The 21,101-nt window shown below is 36.0% G+C and overlaps 1 long non-coding RNA gene and 2 pseudogenes across 1 annotated transcript; 1 reads left to right on the top strand and 2 right to left on the bottom strand.

The window, feature by feature from the left end:
• Positions 1 to 4,801: 4,801 nt before the first annotated feature.
• Positions 4,802 to 12,387, bottom strand: LOC120164640 (annotated as a pseudogene).
• Positions 12,388 to 12,671: 284 nt separating this feature from the next.
• On the top strand, positions 12,672 to 13,268 carry LOC120164537. The gene is made up of 3 exons (XR_005519745.1): positions 12,672 to 12,889; positions 13,000 to 13,071; positions 13,159 to 13,268. It is a non-coding gene; the product is annotated as an uncharacterized LOC120164537 (long non-coding RNA).
• A 706-nt stretch (positions 13,269 to 13,974) lies between these two features.
• Positions 13,975 to 15,735, bottom strand: LOC120164495 (annotated as a pseudogene).
• Positions 15,736 to 21,101: the final 5,366 nt, after the last annotated feature.

Genomic DNA, 21,101 nt, shown 5'->3' with positions numbered 1-21,101 from the left:
ATAATTTCCTACTACTAATTTGAGCTAATTATAAATGATTATTATTAGTTTTGGTTACAAAATATTATATGTTCTAAATATTTAAATATTTGACAATAAACGTTCAATCACCTTGTTGTAACTACTGATACTCAAACCCTTGACTTTTAAGAACAACAACAATTCATTTAACCACTTAGATAAATTGAATTTGATTTAATCATTATTACCATAATAAAATTTAACCTAATCGTTCCATAAAGTTGGCAAATAAAATTGTATGTGCAAAATTTACTCAACAATCAACTGTTATACACATAAAAATAATAGATAAAAAATGACATATTCTAATCTAATTTATGATGTTCTTTATAATAACTATTATTAGTATACACATAAAATGATATCCTAAACGTAAAGTTCATTAGTCAATAAGAAAAATCAAATAATAAAATATTAGGTAAATTACAAATTTGATAACTGGACTTTATTATAAATTTGATAGCTAACTTTACTCTCTCATATATTTCACTCATTATACTTTAAATTTTTTTAATTTTCTCATTGATCTTAATATATTGGGTTTTTTTATCACTCAATCATTTCCTCAACAACATCGTTATAAATGTACTTTTATATAGATGCAAAACGAAGTTGTTTTGGTGATTTTTTTAAATGATATCGTTTTAATGTCGTTAATATTTAACAGAGGAGTGATAAAAAAACTAATTTATTAAGTTTAGTGGGAAAATTGAAAACTTTTAAGGTTCAATGAACAAAATAAGAGAGAAAATAAAATTTAGTGATGACATTTGTAATTTACACAAAATATAATATCCACTGGCATATGATATAGATTTATAATATTTCAAGCCTACCACAATTAAGATATATATTATTCCTTGTAATAATATTTCAAGCCTACCACAATTGAATATAATAGATAAAAGTCTATTCCCTTACAGTTCAAGTATGTTATGATTCAAAGAACTGTGCTAGTCAAATGCGAAGACGGGTAAAATAACAATCTACAACCTCTATCATTATTCTCTTATGTCCTGTTACTATGTAGTCCACTCATAAGCAAAAGCTACCTGCATTGATAAAAACCAATGTATTAAGTTTAGTGAGAAAATTGAAAATTTTTAAAGTTCAGTGAACAAAATAAGAGAGAATAAAATTTAGTGATGAAATTTGTAATTTACACTTAAACATTTTAATATCCACTGGCGTATGATATAGATTTATATAATATTCAAACCTACCACTATTAAGAAATATATATTATTCCTTGTAATAATATTTCAAGCCTACCACAATTGAATGTATAATAGATACAAGTCTACTCCCTTACAGTTCAAGTATGTTACGATTCAAATAAGTGTGTTGTCAAATGCGAAGACAGGTAAAATAACAATCTACAACTTCTAACATTCTTCTCTTTTGTCCCGTTATTATGTAATCCACTCATAAGCATAAGCTACATACAATGATAAAAACCAATGTATTAAGTTTAGTGAGAAAATTAAAAACTTTTAAGGTTCAGTGAATAAAATAAGAGAATAAAATTTAATGATAAAATTTGTAATTTACACTTAAAATATAATATCTGATATAGATTTATATAATATTTCAAGAATACCACAATTAAGATATATATATCAGTGAATAAAATAAGAGAATAAAATTTAATGATGAAATTTGTAATTTACACTTAAAATATAATATCTGATATAGATTTATATAATATTTCAAGAATACCACAATTAATATATATATGTAGTAATAATGTTTTAAGCCTACAACAATTCAATGTATAATAGTTATAAGTCTACTCCTTCACAGTTCAAGTATGTTAAGATTCAGAGAAGTGTGTTAGTCAAATGCGAAGACGGGTAAAATAATAATCTATAACTTCTTTCTTCTCTTCTATCCTGTTATTATGTATTTCACTCACGTGCAAAAGCTACCTGCACTGATAAAAACCTATGATACCCGAGCTCTTCAATTTTCCTACAGTTTCAGGACACCTATGTTAAACGCATATTCAGACATCGAAAGATATGAAACAAAAAGGAAACTATTTAAGAATTCGAATATAGTTGTACCAGACATCCTTACCTCCAAGTCCGAACATAGGGTAAAACTAAACATCCTGACTTCTTAAACAAGATCACAAAATCAAAAACTTTACAAATGGTGTTTTAAAAGGACATAATATGTTGGCCCGAGAAATTCTGAAAGACCAACTTGTATATTATGATTTCCAATTACCTGTTTGCTACCTGACATCACTTTTCTTCCATTGATTCCTCGGAAACAGATGTCCAAAGCCTGAAAATACTACTCATCGTATAAAGCCTGAAAACAAGCTCCTCACCTCGATGACGCTGACAAGGAACCGCTGCTGGGAATGCTTTTTGTCAGGAAAGAGGAAATAAACGATGCTTATTTTGCTGACAGTATTTAATTTTTCGTTGTATCGGTCTCCTTGTCTTTCCGGTGGTCTTAGAATTGCGTTTCGACTTGTGATGGGTCGTCACCTATCGTTTCGAATTAGGTTGTTCGGACGCCTAAAACTTATCATTTATCTTATTTGTAATTTACCAGAAATCAAACGGATTCGGGAGTTGATTACAGTCAAAGAATGATGAGCACCATTATACTGCCCTTTCGGTACCAATATAATTATCCGATTGTCTTAATTGCAAAAATTGAAATTTTAATTAAAATTTAAATGTTCGATTCAAATTACTTACCTTTGACGAATTTGATAATTAAAATAGCCTAAGTATACCAATATTAATGTTAAAAGATAAATAAAAAAATATTGCAAAACACAAAAAAAAAAGATTAGGTTACCAATTTATACAAATATGAAAAATATAAATCAAGAGGGTTAAATTGGAATAAATTAAAACATAGGGGTTGCATTAATATTAAATAAAAAACTGCCAAACAAAAAAAAGGTCAAGGTACCAATTTATAAAAATGTAAAATGAAATTAAAGACTAAATTGAATTAATTCGAAATTAAAAGACAAATTACTAATGGTGACCAAAATGAACTACGCTCAAAATTAAAGGGTATGCGGAAATAATTTAAGAATTTATTAACTACAACCTAGTCTCCCCTATAAATATCCCAAAAAATTCATTTTATTTCATTTCTCACATCTCTTCAAAAACAAAACTCAAAACTTTCTCAACTTGTTCTCCCCAACCTAAATCGGCCACCTCACCGGCGCTTAGTCCCACACCGATCACCGCTCCAGCCACCACCATTGGTGGCCAAAAACCTAAAAACTAACCTAAAAGTTTCTCCCCAACCCTGTGAACACGAAACCAAGGTCCAAATATTCTGAAAAACTCTCCACCAGCGTAAATCTACACTTAAAGTCTCGATTTTTACATTTGTTTGACGACGACCCTTCAACTTCCCGGCGATCATTCCTCCTCCAAGCAAAAACCAAAGCTAAGTGTCTCTCTCTATTTTCAATTTTTTGTGATTTTTGCAGGGTTTTTTTATAGCCATGGACGAAAGATTGTTCCCCTTTTTCGATTTGCTTTGAAAGGGAAAATTTTCCTTTTTTATTTGATTAGATATGAACTGAAAATTTGGGATTGTGATGTTTCCTTTTGTTCTTGATTTACATGCTACCGAAAGGATTTATTTCCTTTTGTTCGTCGATTCGATTATTGTTTCTCTATTTGGGTTGGATTCGATTCTATTACTATCGTTGATTTGGGAAATTTTTCAAAAAGTGATTTAGAAATGCCTCCTATTCAACGTTTATTAGCATGTGCTTGTTATTTTCGTCGGCATGTGACACGCCGTTTTTCGATCGATCGACGGTAGTTCTGGTGGCCTTTTGACATCATGATGCATTTTCGGCCGTTAATCAAATAGCCAGATTCAACGGCTCTCGTATGGTTGCGTGTGATGATAAATTTTTAGGGTTTCATAACCCTAATTTGTTTCAATCTGGGCCCTTGATTTGTGTTCTGGTCTTGCGGCTGGGAACGTGCGACGCTGAAGTTAAGTATGAAACACTAATTTGCTAGGTCAAACAATTTGAGCTTCTGTTTGAGCTCCAACCATTATACCCTTGTTAGATTGGACTCTAATTTAGAATTGGATTTGGGCTTTAACCTAAAAATAAAACTAAAAATAATAATATTAGTAATATATAAATAATAATATTATTATTATATAATATAATAATACTATATAAACTACATATAAACTACAAATACTATATAAAATATATATTATACTGTACTATATAATATAAAAATTTTAAAATAAGTTTCAGATGAAAATGAGTGTACGATATTATGTACAATAATGTGATCCACGATAAATCTCTTACTGAATTACTGGTGGAGATAATCACTTTAACAACTGCTTTTGATGGTGGCCTATTGATCTTTTCAAGTAACCTACTGAATACTAGTTTGACAGGTATGCAGGCCACTATTGTGGGTCGAGATGAGACTGGTTTGATTAATCCATCCATTTGACAGTTACCACTACCAAGTGTAGGCTTAGAACTAGAATTATGGTCTGCAATAAGCCCAATACTGAAATAACCTTTAGCGGAGAGAAGAGTTTCAGTTGAAATGTCATCTAGAGCTTCAATCTGAATGGGATGCCCTATTATTGCCTTCCCATCCAACTTGCTCCTCAAAGAAACTATAGGTACAGGTTCTTTCTGATAGCCTGCTTGGACTTTCAAATCCACATCTATCAACATAGATCTTTTTTTTTTCCACCAAAATTACCATAGGTATAAAATTTCGGATCAAAACCACACTTTATTCTACCACTCCCTTTTCACAGCAACATGGTTTTCCCATGACATGTCTTCCAAATCACGAATGCTACGGTTGAAACTATTTCTACTTCTGGAGAAATCCCATGGCATGTATGAAGATCCTATACCATCAAAACCGAACATTTGGATCTTTCTTGTTTCGCTTTCATTAACTTATTCAGCAACATATTTATAATAATACGAGGCATTAATCTAGGAGAAACTTTCCAAAATCAGTCGAACAATGTACCAAAGTTATATCAGCAGATAAAATAAGCAGGTCATAAGGAAACATGAAACCATATACACCTTAAAGGAATAGACCAGCAAACAGAACCACATTACATTTTTAATAAAGTTTGTTCCTAGACAACATATATATCCCCATCCCCTCAGTCATAAGGAAATATGAATCATATGTGCCTTTACGTAATAGACCAGAAAAGAGAACCATAATGCAGCTTTTTATCCCAGGCTGTTCTTTGACCATATAAATCCACATCTACTAAGCATTAGGACTCAAAGAACATACCTTGGTATACTGCAAACAAAATCATAATTGTACCAGGATCAATAATTTGTGAAGGAAATATCTGTCTAGAACAGTATGTTCAATATACCACAAATGTACAGAAAACAGTATGTGAAACTGTGAAACATAAGGTTTTCAAAGATAAATATAGAAACAGCAAAAAGCAGGAATGCATAACTGCAGAATATGCACAATCCTAAGTTTAGAACATATTGTTATGGTGTAAGATAATAGTCCAAAAATAATGCATGAAACAGAATTAAGAATAAGAAAAACTGACCTGAGTGTGAATCAATATCCTCATCAATATCTGGTTCAGCCTCAAATGAATCAAACTCTGACTCAGATTCCGAGGAACTTGATTCAGAAGAGCCAGATTCAACATCTTCCAAGAACTCACTAGCATCATGTTCATTCGAAAGCCTGCGAAAAGGAAAAGAATCACATTCCAAAAAATGGGAAGGTGACATATCAATTTCATTTTGAGGAATTTCTTTATAATTCAAGGCATCAAATGACTCAGGTGGCAAGTACATGCATCTGCTCCTCTTTGCTCGGAGAATACCTCCCAGTCGCTCTCCTCCTGAAATAAAGTAGAAACAGAACTAAAGTCGGGTAGAAGAAAATGCGGGACTCCTAATTTTGCACTACTCAGCTATACTTGAGCCTCCAATCATGAACAAAAAGGAGCCTCCAATCATATCTCTTGACCAAAATTCCTCAATAAGGCCTCATGATCTAAATCAGATCTTACCATTGATGTGAGTGGGTCTTCCCATGCTGGAAACCCTTGTTGAATGAGATGGAGTATCATCAACATCCAAAGCACCCAAAGATGTAACCTTTTGTTTCACATATGCAGGCTTGGGCCCCGAGTCTAGCAAATCCTCTCATCCGAGGTATGATTTCAGCATGATCATTTTGTGAAGTTGGCTAACTTCCGGCTTTATATTTTTGCAAGTGTACTGGGCTGCTCACTGTTTCGTCCTTGATACAAGTTTCTTGACTCCTGGATTGATTTGATTTTTTTCTTACCAGGTTTTCCATTACTAATATCTGAATCACAAGTATCCTTCTTGTTAAAAGTTTCAAAGTTTGGCAACCAACTTTGGAAAATGTTTTTTCAAAGTTTGGTAAATGTTTCTTTGAAAAATGTTTTTCAAAGTTTGGTAAAATTTTGGTAGATGTTTGTTGAAAATAGGAATGGGTAAATTCACTTTAGTCATTGCACTTTAGGGTATTTTCAAAGATTAGTCCCTAAGTTTCTACTATAAATACCCTTACCCATTTAGCTTCAAAATCATCCCAAAACATTTCTTTCTTCCTATACTAGAGAGCTTTCTTGTGAGTAGTGAGTGTTTTGTAAACACCTGTAAATTTTCTCTCTTAGTAAAAGATCTGCAGCAGCCCGGAGACGTAAGCACAATTGGCTGAACTCCGTTATCAATTTTCGGGTATTATTTTTCCGCTTTTATTTCGCATTCTCACTAATCTGGTTAAAGGGAAATTACTTGTACTCGGTTTATTTTCCTAACAACTGGTATCAGAGCTTTTGGTTGTGAATTTTGTCAAATTTTCTGCGAGGTTACTATTCATTACTATTCACGTGAATAGTGAATTTCGTGAATAGTGAAATTCGGTCGGCGATACGAGTTTGTCGACGGTGGTGTTCTAATACACGGTGATTCGCAAGAATTGTCAGAAACGATCCAAACGAAGCCAGATTCGAGTGGGAGCGATGGCTGCAGACGAAGGGAAGGTGAAAATTGAAAAGTTCGATGGTGCGGACTTTGGCTTTTGGAAGATGCAGATTGAAGATTTTTTGTACCAGAAAAATCTATATCAACCTCTCTCAGGAAAGCAACCAGAGGGCATGAAGGATGAAGATTGGGCTCTTCTCGACAGACAAGCCCTCGGAGTTATCCGACTGACGTTATCCCGCAATGTTGCTTTTAACATAGCAAAGGAAAAGACCACGGCGGGTCTTATGGCGGCTCTCTCCAGTATGTACGAGAAGCCATCGGCCTCAAACAAAGTTCATTTGATGAGGCGATTATTCAATTTGCGGATGGCGGAAGGGGCATCGGTGGCACAACACCTAAATGAACTCAACACAATCACAACCCAGTTGAGTTCAGTGGAAATTGAGTTCGATGATGAAGTTCGAGCTTTAATTCTCTTATCATCTCTACCAGACAGTTGGAATGCTACTGTTACAGCAGTCAGCAGTTCGTCGGAAACAGCAAATTAAATTCGACGATGTTCGAGATCTGGTATTGAGTGAAGAAATTCGACGAAGAGAATCGGGTGAAGCATCAACCTCCTCAGCCTTACACACGGAGTCTAGAGGGAGAACTTCAGAAAGAAATTCAAATCGTGGCAGATCAAATCTAGAAGGGGCAAATCAAGAACAGGAAATAAAGATTTTACCTGTTATAATTGCGGCAAAAGGGTCACTTCAAAAGAGATTGCCGAGCACGAAGAAAAATACCGGCGCACAGGAATCTGCCAACATGACGGAGGAGACAGGTGATGCCATGATTTTAAGCGTCAACAGTCCGATTGAATCATGGATCTTGGATTCAGGGGCATCTTTCCACTCCACCCCATGTCGAGAAATCATGGAGAACTATGTCAGTGGTGATTTTGGGAAGGTTCATCTTGCTGATGATGAAACCTTAAAGATCGTCGGAAAAGGAGACATCCGACTAAAGTTGCCAAACCAGACCACCTGGAAGCTGACAGGAGTGAGACATATTCCTGGCCTCAAAAGAAATCTGATTTCTGTTGGACAGCTTGATGGAGAAGGATAGCACAACCTTTTCAGGCTGTGAATGGAAGATTACCAAAGGAGCACTCGTCATTGCTCGTGGTAAGAAGACTGGTACTCTCTATGTAACCTCAAATTTAGAGAATATCATTGCAGTAGCAGATGCTGATGGAAAATCAAACCTATGGCACCAAAGGCTTGGCCATATGAGCGAGAAAGGGATGAAGACACTTTTGTCAAAAGGGAAGCTGCCGGATCTAAAAAATGTAGATGTCGGACTATGCGAGGATGCATCTTTGGCAAACAAAAGAAAGTCAGTTTTGCAAAGATTGGCAAGACACCCAAGGCAGAAAGGTTAGAATTGGTTCATACTGATGTATGGGGACCATCCCCAGTTCCATCTCTTGCAGGCTCACTATATTATGTCACCTTCATCGATGATTCAACAAGGAAGGTGTGGGTTTATTTTCTGAAGAAGAAATCAGAAGTCTTCGATATCTTCAGAAAATGGAAGGCCATGGTGGAAAATGAGATGGTTTGAAAGTCAAGCGGTTGAGGTCTGACAATGGAGGAGAGTACAGAGACAGTAGATTCAGAGATTTCTGCGCAAACAATGGGATCAAGATGGAGACAACAGTTCCCAAGACACCGCAACATAATGGTGTAGCAGAGCGCATGAACAGAACTCTGAATGAACGTGCCAGAAGTATGAGGATACATGCCGGCTTGCCCAAATTTCTATGGGCTGAAGCAATCAACACTGCAGCTTACTTGATCAACCGTGGGCCCTCAGTTCCTTTGGATGCAGAATACCAGAGGAAGTTTGGAGCAAGAAAGAAATAAACCTTTCACACTTAAGAGTGTTTGGTTGTATTTCTTATGTACACATAGACTCTGTTGAAAGAAGTAAGCTTGATGCTAAGTCCAACAATGTGCCTTTGTTGGTTATGGCGGTGATGAGTTCGGTTACCGTTTTGGGACTATGAAAATCGGAAGATCATCAGAAGCAGAGACGTCATTTTCAATGAAAATGTGATGTACAAAGATAGATCAACCGCAGAATCAAGTAATACCGAAGCTGAAACAAAGGAATTTGCTGAGTTCGAGGAGATTTCTGGAAATGATGTTCAGATCAATCCTGAAGCAGTTCAAGAAGAACCAGGCACACCAGAACTGAGACGCTCATCCAGAATTCCTAAACCAACCCAACGGTATTCTCCTTCTTTACACTACTTGTTGCTGACTGACAATGGTGAACCAGAGTGCTGATGAAGCAATGCAAGTGGGGATTCAGTCAAGGGGAGTCTTCCATGAAAGATGAGATGGACTCGCTTATGTCAAATCATGGGAATTAGCTGAATTACCACCAGGCAAGAAAGCGCTCCACAACAAGTGGATTTACAGGATCAAAGAAGAGCACGATGGGAGCAAACGCTACAAAGCAAGATTGGTTGTCAAAGGCTTTCAGCAAAAAGAAGGTATTGACTACAATGAAATTTTCTCTCCAGTCGTAAAATTGTCTACAATCAGACTGGTGTTGAAAATTGTAGCTGCAGAGAATTTACATCTTGAGCAGTTAGATGTAAAGACAGCTTTCCTTCATGGTGATTTGGAGGAGAAATCTATATGAGGCAGCCAGAAGGCTTCATAGAGGCAGACAAGAAAAACCTGGTATGCAGGTTGAAGAAGAGCTTGTATGGTTTAAAACAAGCTCCTAGACATGGTACAAGAAGTTCGATAGCTTCATGAGTAGCAGTGGTTTTATCAGATGCCAAGCAGATCATTGTTGCTACATCAAGAGGTTCGACAACAGCTTCATATTTTATTATTGTACGTTGATGACATGCTCGTTGCAGGCTCAGACATGCAAGAGATTATACACTTGAAGCAAAAATTGTCGAAGCAGTTGCTATGAAGGATCTGGGCGCTGCAAAGCAGATTCTTGGGATGAGGATCAAGAGAGACACAAAGTCGGGGACTTTGATGTTATCACAGGCTGAGTACATCAACAAAGTACTCTCCAGGTTCAACATGCAAGATGCTAACCAGTAAGTACACCTTTAGGTGTTCATTTCAGACTCTCCAAAGACCAATCACCAAAGACGGAGGAAGAACGTGCACACATGGTGAAGGTGCCGTATGCCTCAGCAATTGGAAGTCTGATGTATGCCATGGTTTGTACCAGACCAGATATTGCTCATGCAGTGGGAGCTGTTAGCAGGTACATGAATAATCCGGGCAAGGTACACTGGGAAGCAGTCAAATGGATCCTCAGATATCTTCGGGGTACCACAAACAAAGCACTTTGTTTCAAAGGTGGAGATATGATACTGACAGGCTATGTAGATGCTGACTTAGCCGGAAATGTCGACATCAGAAGAAGCATTACAAGGTATGTCTATACTCTAGGAGGAACCGCAGTGAGCTGGGTTCTCAACTACAGAAGATAGTTACTCTCTCCACAACTGAAGCAGAATATGTCGCTGTTACGGAAGCCAGCAAGGAGATGGTTTGGCTCCAAAGTTTCTTGGAAGAGTTAGGCAAGAAACAAGAAAACAATATCTTGTATTGCGACAGTCAAAGTGCTATCCATCTAGCAAAGAATCCGTCTTTTCATTCCAGGACAAAGCACATACAATTGAGATATCATTTTATCCGGTCTCTTCTGGAAGATGGGATTTTGAAACTTGAAAAGATTAGTGGAGCTCAAAATCCGGCAGACATGTTGACAAAGACGGTGACTACGGACAAACTGAAGTTGTGTTCAGCTTCAGTTGGCATGCTAGAATAACAAGACCAGACATGCTGCTGCATTGATCGAGGTGTGAAGACATATTAAAATCAGTCTTCAAGTGGGAGATTGTTAAAAGTTTCAAAGTTTGGCAACCAACTTTGGAAAATGTTTTTTCAAAGTTTGGTAAATGTTTCTTTGAAAAATGTTTTTCAAAGTTTGGTAAAATTTTGGTAGATGTTTGTTGAAAATAGGAATGGGTAAATTCACTTTAGTCATTGCACTTTAGGGTATTTTCAAAGATTAGTCCCTAAGTTTCTACTATAAATACCCTTACCCATTTAGCTTCAAAATCATCCCAAAACATTTCTTTCTTCCTATACTAGAGAGCTTTCTTGTGAGTAGTGAGTGTTTTGTAAACACCTGTAAATTTTCTCTCTTAGTAAAAGATCTGCAGCAGCCCGGAGACGTAAGCACAATTGGCTGAACTCCGTTATCAATTTTCGGGTATTATTTTTCCGCTTTTATTTCGCATTCTCACTAATCTGGTTAAAGGGAAATTACTTGTACTCGGTTTATTTTCCTAACACTTCTTAGCAGAACCAGATGATTTACATCTTGCATTAGAAGGTGTGTCCCATTTTCCTTGCTTTCTAAATATTTCCTTCTCAAGTTCAGGCGCATATAGGATAGCGTCTTCCCGTCGAGCATATTTCTCTCTTTCTTGGGTGGCATACCTTGTGAGGATTCTGCCCTTTCAATGCAATCATCAAACTCCCCACATCGAAATGTTTTCACACGCTTAGACTTTTCTAAATTGTACCAATCACTGAGAAGGCAGAAAAAAGAAAATTTGTCTTGCTAGAAGAAATTAAGTGAAAAACAGACAACAGATCCTATGTCATAAATATTCTAATCAAAGTATGGCAGAAGAAGAGGAAAAAAATGCGCTTTTGAACCATAACTTCGAACAAAGAGAAAATCATCCCATCCACTGCAGGTGGAGGTTTTAGAATTCACCAGTTAGGTTAGCAAGGTCACACATACTCCTCCAAGGTATTTATAGAATTAAAAGAGGAAAAAAACTAATATAAAAGTTCATGTGACATGTGGCAATGTAATAAGTGGAATTCCACCTGTGGTGCATAGAAAAACAAACAGCTCAAAACACACAAAACGGAAGCAATAAAGAAACGGTCCCATGAATTCGATCCAATTAAAATGACCACATAAAAAAAAGTTGCAAAATGATGGTAATCCAATCTCCAAGTGTTATATGCCTCCTTGCACATTTCCACATCATTTCACAGAATGAGATGACTTCAAAAATCATATGTAAATACGGATTCAAACCCTAGAAACCATGCAAGATGAAGCTACAACTATCTATATTTTAGATTTTCACAAGAACTTTTTTGCCGAGTAAAAGAGATTGAACCACATCAATAATTCACAACTTTCCTCTGGAGTAAACTATCAATCAGCCACAATTTTCTATGTAAACCAATAACAAATCAAAACCGAGTTCCATATGACAGTGCACCATCAAAATACTTCATCTTTCCTTCACATCATACATTTCTAGTCATTCTCAGCTTTCATTTAAAGATTAGCTATACCTTAAATGGCTACAGGTCGAGTTCATAAGATTTCAATTAATTGTGGTTAGAATAATATCTTTTGTATCTTTTGTTTTCCATGTTTATGGCTTGGCTCAATTATGGAAAAGGGGTGTTCAATTAATTTTCCATGCTTAGCCTATTCTCTGATTTTGTATTTCTTTTATTTCATAATAATTCCTGCTAATATGCAGTTTTTTATGTCTTTTTGTTCTTGGGAAAAAGTTTCCCTTCTCAATTGAGGAATGGTTTGTCGAAACCTGGTGTTCCCAGCGAGTTTCTTGAAATCTTATTTAAATAGGCAGATGATGTTGAAGAATATCCCAAGATTCCAGAGGCGAAAGGGTCGATTAAGGCCATCCGTAGTGAGGCCTTCTTCATCCCTTTGTATGAGCTTTACATCACTTGTGGTGGGATTTTCAGGCTAACCTTTAGATCAAAGGTTTATCTGTCTTTTCCCTTTTTGGCTTAAATTTTTCACTAGTATATAGCGTTCTCCTTGATAATTGTGGATTTTCTGTTGATACACATGGTGATGGGATTTTCCTGCAGTCGTTTTTTATTGTTTCTGATCCTTCCATTGCTAAGCATATATTGAGGGACAACTCAAAGTCTTATTCAAAGGTAAACCATGGTATACTTCTTGGTTTTCCTTGGATGGGCTGATATGTTTTATTGTTTATCCCATCTCTTGTTTTATTTAATGTGAAGGGTATATTAGCAGAGATTTTGGATTTTTTCATGGGAAAAGGACTTATCCCTGCCGATGGTCAGATATGGCGTGTTAGAAGACGTGCTATAGACCCATCATTGCATCAAAAGGTATTATAATTAATTTATGGGCCCAATTCATTAAAAATAAGAATTGGTTTTTTTTGTTTATATGACGTGTTATCATAGACAACACTATTAAGACTTTCGATTCATGTTAGAAATTATATGCCATTCTTTTCTAAACACGTTAGTGCTTTATAATATGCACTTGAACTATGTATGGAAATTTCAGAATTGTTGGAAACTAGTGATATAGCTTGAAAGGGGGGCGGGGTCTCATAATTATATAAATAACTTAAGAGTGATTAATGTATTCTGAAAAGGAGTGGACAGAAGGAAGGGGTTTTAGCATAAAAATGATTAAATTAGTGTGCATAATTACTAACAGCAAAGTGTTCAAATGTGGTATTGCTAACATGGTATTTTCAAATGCATTCAAATGATGATATAACATGTGTCACGTAACTTAAAGTGATGATGTGTCATACGTCATACGTCACGTTATTTATATAAATATTGGAGATAAATTTTATTATTATACAAAGAATATTGAATCTTTTAGGATAAAATATCTTCCTTGACTTCTCCTTCACCTATTCATTTTATCTTATTATTTTCAATCAATTTCGGAAAAAACAGTCAAAATCAATTGAAGTTAAAAATATTAATCTTCAACCGCAATCTAAGCTTATGATTAGAACACGAAACAAAGAAGCTTTTGCAATTTAAAACATTTTATTCCCAGAATCTTATTATTACATTCCAAGTGCTCTCAGGGTCAAAACCTGAATGCAGAAATGATCGAAACATGTCTAGGGTTGAAATAAAAATATTACTGTGTAGATAATTAACTTGGAGGGATAGCAATTAAGACTAAATTATTTTTTCTGCTCATGGTCACACCAAAAGCCTCTGTCATGTCCAAGTCTCCATTCCTTATTCCATCAGGACGCTCCCAATCAAAATGGTAAAGCAATTTTGCCAAAGCCAGTTCAATGTTAGGAAGAGCAAATGATATTCCTGGACAAATTCTTCTTCCTGCACCGAATGGGATATACTCCAAATCCGTTCCTCTGAAATCAATGGAACTATTGAGGAACCTTTCAGGGTAAAATCTCTCAGGCTCATTCCAGTACTTGGGATCCCTTCCTATGGCCCATGCGTTGATTATGACTTTAGTTTGAAGGGAACTTGGTAGCCATTGATTTCACAATCCTCCCGGCTTTCTCTTGGAAGTAACAGAGGGAATGGAGGGTGTAACCTCAAGGTTTCTTTGATGACTGATGATAAGTATTTAGTTCTTTAAGACTTGCTTCATCTACATCTCCTTTTCCATGGCAGATCTCTCTTACTTCACTTTGTGCCTTTTTTAACACCCTTGGATTTCTCACCATTTCTGCCATTACCCATTCTACAGCTGTTGATGATGTTTCACCACCTGCACTGAACACATCCTGCCAAATCATGCCCCAACATTAGTTCATGCTTAATTCAAGAAGAAGAAGAAGAAGAAGAAGATACTAACAAAAATGATTGCTTTGATTTCCTTATCTGTCAGGGGAAATTCAAGACCGCCTTGTTGTTGAATCTTCAAAAGAACAGTGACCAAGTCTTCCTTGGTGTCTTCTTCACCAATTCTTCCGTTCTCCAGTCTGGTTCTATGTTCATTTATGATGCCTTCAATTATCCCATCACAAATCTGAAACAAAGTTCCAGCTTTCTGCTTCAATCCACTAATAAGCTCGAGCACTCTAAAAGATGGGTACATGTCTGCAAGTCTAAATCCAGAAGCTAGCTTTGTTAATTTTTCCACAGCCACTAAATACGATTCATGGTCGCTGCACGTCTTGCCAAATGCTGCTCTAGATGCGATCCTATACGTCAAGGAGAAAATCTGCTTACTGAGATTGACCGGCAAGCCTTGGTTCGAAGCTATAGATTTCACAAGTGCTGAAACTTCGTCTTTCCTGATCGATTCAAACGACTGCACTCTTTTAGCTGTTAAAAGTTCCACGGTGCAAATTTTTCGTGCTTGTCTCCAGTAATTGCCGTACGGTGCCATGGCGATGTCCCTGGAACCGTATGTCACGATATCTAGAGCAGCCACGTAAGGTCTATCGGCGAAGATAAGACCTTGTGTTATCATGATCTCTTTGGCCATCTCTGCAGATGAAACGACGACGGTGGAGAGTTCGCCGAGCTGGAGGTGCATTAAGGGTCCATGTTGATTGGCCAAATCTCTCAGAATCTGGTGAGGTTGTGCCCCGAATTTCACGAGCTTGTGGAGGTTGCCGATAATGGGCAGTTTCCATGGTCCTGGCGGCAGTTTCTTGTTTGGATCTGTGCTTGTCATTTTCTTTACTGTTTTGATTGCTACATACAAGAAGAGAAAAGAAGCAAGCAGGATGGAAAGGGAGGGAAATCGAAGCTCCATTGTTATTTGAAGAATCGAAAGTTTGAAGATGTGATTCGATTCCCGATTTGAAGGGATATATATAATAAGATGAAGATTGAAGCTGCTACTGGAAAATTTTCAACTCTTACCTATTTGCTGAATAATCTAGACGTAGTGATTGAGACTTCATAGTTTTATTTAAACGATAATTTATGAACATCATTAACCATATTTATTTTTAACTTTTCATATATAATTGCAAACTATTCATAAATAACTTTGAACTAAACACAAATTCATACATATATTTAAAATATTTTTTCAACATAAAAATCAACTTTTCGTCGTTGTCTTCTTCTCAATTTCTACACTATTATTTTTCTTTATTTCATTCCTCTCTATAAGTCGTTTGCTACGTTGGATTGATATGCCTTCATACTTCTTCTTCTTCTTCTTCTCGATTTTCATCTCCTTATTATCTTCTTCAAGTTTTTTTATCTCCTTATGTTGATTAAATATCGAAATTATTGCCTCCTTAACCCACTCCTCATCTGAAGACGAGCTTTAACCTGAATCTTCGGTGTGATGATTGGCTTTTGGGCTGAAAATTGATTATCGATGTTGTTTGAAAAATGTTTTTAAATTTTTTTGGAGTTGTCGCCAATCATTTTTAAGGTGTGATTAGAACACCGAAAATCAGATAATTTAATGAAACATTTTTTTATCAAAACTACCCATTTTTTGTCTGAGAAATCAGAAATTAGGTTCGGGAGTCGGTTACACGTGGTGAAGGATTAGCATCTCAATGCCCAAAATTGATACCTAGTTGATTACCCTATTTTTGAAACTAAAATTTTTGAGTTCAAAATTGTATTTAATCTAAAATTCATTATGTATGAAATTTTTAAAAGGATGTCGATTTACCAAGACCAATAACGACCACCCCCAATCACAAGCGGAAACTTTGTTATCAATCTCAATAAATGAACATTGCCTTAATTTAAAAAATATAATGCAGAGTTTAAAAAGGATGTCGATTTACTTCAGAGATTAATAGTGGTCACCCGCAAGCAATGGTGGAGGATACATTGTTAATCACCTAATAAATTAACATTGCCTTGATTTTAAAATCGAAATGCAATCAGTCAATTCATTATTAACATCAAAAATGAACGTTTGGCTTGATAATGTTGATTGGATGCGTTGGAGTAATCGACAGCCGTCCCCTGACCCGTCGTCGTCACATGCGAGTGGGACTCCTCCGCCAATATAGGAGGTTTCTGAAACTGGTCCAATCAAACCGGTCTGAACCGAGTCAACTCGTGTGAGTCAATCTGTTGACTTTGACCCATTGACTTTGATCGTTGATCGATCTGACCGTTGACCGTTGACTTTGACAAAAAATTTAAAATTTTTGAAAAGTTGTATCTTATGTTTTTCGATGTCCTGAGTTCGAACCCAAAGTTCATTTTGCCAAATTCAATCCCTGACAACTGTCATTTCGGATGTCAAAATAGTTCCTTATTCTCAATCAATAAATTAAGGAATGCGTAGCAAGGAGAAGTAAGGGTCGATTCCACAGGGACTTAGAAAATTATAAATTTCTGTCTGAATTATTTATGCCAGGCGTGAAACAGTAAAAATGGGGGGATTTTAGTAAAAGATAATAAAGTGATTAAATAAAAGTAATTAAAGTAAAAATAAGAAGATGAAGATTGTGAATAAATACGGTAAAAGTAGCCTCAAGCTTCGCTTTGATTCAATTTCCTTTAGATCATCGAATAAGATTTTCTCTTCGGGATTCACGTCGGTTACTTTGTCTACAAGGGCTATCCTTGTGACTCTATCTTGTATACCGAATACCCAAGGAAATCTTTGATTTCGGCTTCGGTAGTTGATTCTAACAACATCTATTGTCGTAGATCAAATACCATTTAAGTTCGTGGCGACCGACTCGGATTGTTATTTCTATAACTGTCAATTCCGATCTCAATTCCCTCTTGGCGAAGCTATCTCGCCAAGTGTGTTCCCAAGAAGTCGAATTGCTTTCTATAAGCCGAATCTTCCTCCCACACGTTTAATCGCAACAACCTCTTGACCAAAGTCAATCTTTGATTTTGAAAACTGTTTTGATTTTGAAAAATAAGCGCAGAGATTGAGAGAGATATTTCGAAGATATTAAGGGACCGTTTCAATTCTCCCGTTGGAATTCAATCATCGCGACAGCTCTCGGCTTATGAAAAGTTTAGCTAAGCATGACAAAAATCATACTTAGCATAAAAATAAAACTTGAAAATAAAGAAAAATAAAAAGAACTTGAAAATGAAAAGAGAAAACTTTTATAAAAACTAGAGAGAAAAGAAGAATGTATTCTGAATGATGAGTTTAGGCTTACCCCAAGTGGGTATTTATAGCCTCTCAAAGCCTAAAGGATAAACAAAGAAAATAATAAAATAATACAAAAGATAATTGTTTTTAAATTTAAATTCAAACTTAAACTAGTCTCCTAATGCAACTCTGCTCGTCAATCTTCCAGAAGGCGTGCAGACGAAGTCTCCTAGAAACCGCCGCTGACTGGACCTTCTAGAAACTGCCATGTTAGACCGCGTCGTGCCCAGAGTCGTGCCCATGTCTCCAGCCGTGACCAAATAATAAAAAAATGCAGAATTCGCCCGTTTTATCACCAATTCTGGAAAGTAAGGACCTGCACGAAAATAGACATAACAAAACCAAATCAGCAGCAATAACTTCACAAAATCGAAGAAATAACGAACAGATATTAACGATTCTGAACACTCATCAAATTCCCCCTCACTTATCTCATGCTTGTCCTCAAGTATGATTAACCAAATCAGTCAAAAACTTCATTAAACGTTCTTTGTCAAGTTTCATATTCAAGGAAGTAAGGTAGAGACCACAATAACTATTGAAGTCAAGAAATCAATCAACTGAACATCACCAATTGAAACAAGTTAAGTGCAATTGTAATATCCATTCATTCATAAATCTCAATGCTCATAACTCAATACCTTACCGGGATTCACTCAAATCACTCAATGTGTTTGGGGTAAAGAAACGCTCAATGTCAGAATCGACACGATATTACCATAAGCCTGCAAGTAAATCAAATCTCCACTACTAATAAGAACAAGATGCATAAATCAAAGGGTCTTTTATTGGTTGTAACGTGGCTTAGGTAAAGGTGGGGAAAAGGCTAAATATATGGCTAAAATTCAAGGCAAGGAACTAACAAATAATAATCTCAACTCCATCAAAACATTAAGCACAACAAGATAAAAAGACGACATATCAAACAACAATTTTCTCGTCGAAATGCATTTTTTCTTTTTCACACTTTTGTTGTTTTGTTTTCCATTTTTTTCTTTCATGTCTTTTTTTCGAACAGTTTTTTTTTCTTTTTCGAACTGCTATTTTTTTCAACATTTTTTTGTAATGGAGAATACAATGGTAAAATTATTCACTTGCCCTGAAAAAGGTAGAAAAGAGGGATAAAATAAAAAGGCTCGGGTTTATGAATATGGTGGAAACAAAGAAATGGAAATAGGCTCAAAAGTGGTTAACTAAGGGAAAATATGCATGGGTAGGCTATTTAGTGGGGAAACGAAATGGTTAATCCTAAGGTGCCCAAATCATTTTTAAGCATCATGTTCATGTGTAATCTCGACAGTATTTAACATGCAGGTTCTAGTATGCCAATGTCAAATTCGACACACTCAATCAAACAAAATGAGAGCGAAAATGATATGCTCGTAAAGGCTCAAATCTCACCAAATTGTTTTCATGCATTGAGCTAATCACATTTCAACCAAAAAAATCATGGAATATCACAAAAATACCAACTTATCACAATCCATGTTATCCATTATCAAGAATATCATAACCTAAATAATCATGTGTTCCCAAACAAGCATAGCATTCCAAAAATTTTCACCAAGACAAAGACAATCAATGAAATTTCCGACCAATTCAACTAACACATACTAGATTCAAAGCATAAAAATAAACAAAGGGAAATACAACCGACACTCTACTCCCCCTCACTTAAAGCGTTTTGCCTCAAAACGAAAAAAATTAAAGTGCAAGAGAAAGAACAGAGAACTCCCTGGATTTAATGTCGACCGTGGCCATGGTGGAAGGTACTGGAAACATCATGTTGTCGGTGGAAAACCAGCATCTACATCCCCCGATTGTGCGTACCATTGTGAGTGGAGAGGTTAAAAACACGTTAGCAAGGGTGACGGTGAGGAGAGGAAGAAAGGATGATGGTCTCGTGCTTTTTGGGGAATGAGCGATCGGGTTTGAGAAGATGAAGATGGTTGGAATTTTGGTTGAATTTGGTTTAAAATTGGTTCTTGCCGTGGGTTGTAGAGTTGGGAGTAAATGAGGACTTTTGGTTTTTCTGTAATTTAGAAAAAGGTATACTTAAAAATTGAAAAGGTGATTGAAAATGATAAGATAGGGTCCATGGTCAAAGTAAGATAAAAGAGGGAAGGGGATAAGGTGGGCGGCAGAAGATAACAAAAAGGGGGAAAGAAAAAAAATGGGGTTTGCTAACGTGCGTCGGCCCCTCTATGGGTTTTGCTAACGTGCGCCGTTTAGTTAAACGGTGCGCACGACTTGAGGCTCTTTTTTTCTGCTCAATTCGATCATGTACTGCTCAATGGACTCTGAAATTAACACTGTTCGAATCATAATTCCGTAATTTCTCGCCATTTAAGTTTGAAAAAATATTCGGTTCCTGCAAAATAAAAATAAAAATTAAATTAAACATGCTTGAATGAATAAAAATAAAAAGTAAAAATATAGCGGAATTGAAAACAATGGGTTGCCTCCCATGAAGCGCTTTTGTTTAACGTCATTAGCTCGACGACCTGATTCAGTCTACAGGTTCCGTGACAGACACTTCCACTTCATTCGCTTTTTCCAACTAAGAAATTCCTTGAGAAATTTGAAAATTCTCACAAAGATTTCTTCGAATATTTCCTAATTTTAAAATCTTGTCCAGAAGAATGGCCGTCAAAACATCTTTTTTACCAAAAAATGATTTCTTGAAACGACTCCTTGATGATTTCGACTTAATTTTTGATGCCTGCAAAAAGGAATGTAAATCTTTAGTTTTTAAAGGAGTTGAGATCAAATTTGAATCAACAACTGAAATAGTTTTCAACTCCCTTATGTCGTCTTTTTTATCATCCGATTCCTTGCATAAATCATCAACAAAGTTAGATTCATCATCAACAAGTTCAAAAATGCCAACAAAATTAATACTATGAATGTTATCCGGATATCTCATTGCTTTATAAACATCAAATTGTAAGATCTCACCGTCAAACTCCATAGTAAGAATACCGCTTCGAACATCAATTTTTGCATTTGCCATGCTCAGAAAAGGACGACCGATGAGGATTTCAGAACCAATGTTGCTACGATCATTTTCCATATCAATCACATAAAAATCAGCAGG

Source organism: Hibiscus syriacus, unplaced genomic scaffold (genome assembly GCF_006381635.1).
Source record: "Hibiscus syriacus cultivar Baekdansim isolate YM2019G1 unplaced genomic scaffold, ASM638163v2 tig00111540_pilon, whole genome shotgun sequence".
In the NCBI taxonomy this organism is placed as follows: domain Eukaryota; kingdom Viridiplantae; phylum Streptophyta; class Magnoliopsida; order Malvales; family Malvaceae; genus Hibiscus; species Hibiscus syriacus.
The sequence above is the reverse complement of the archived record's forward strand: the minus strand, read 5'-3'. Positions and strand labels throughout refer to the sequence as shown.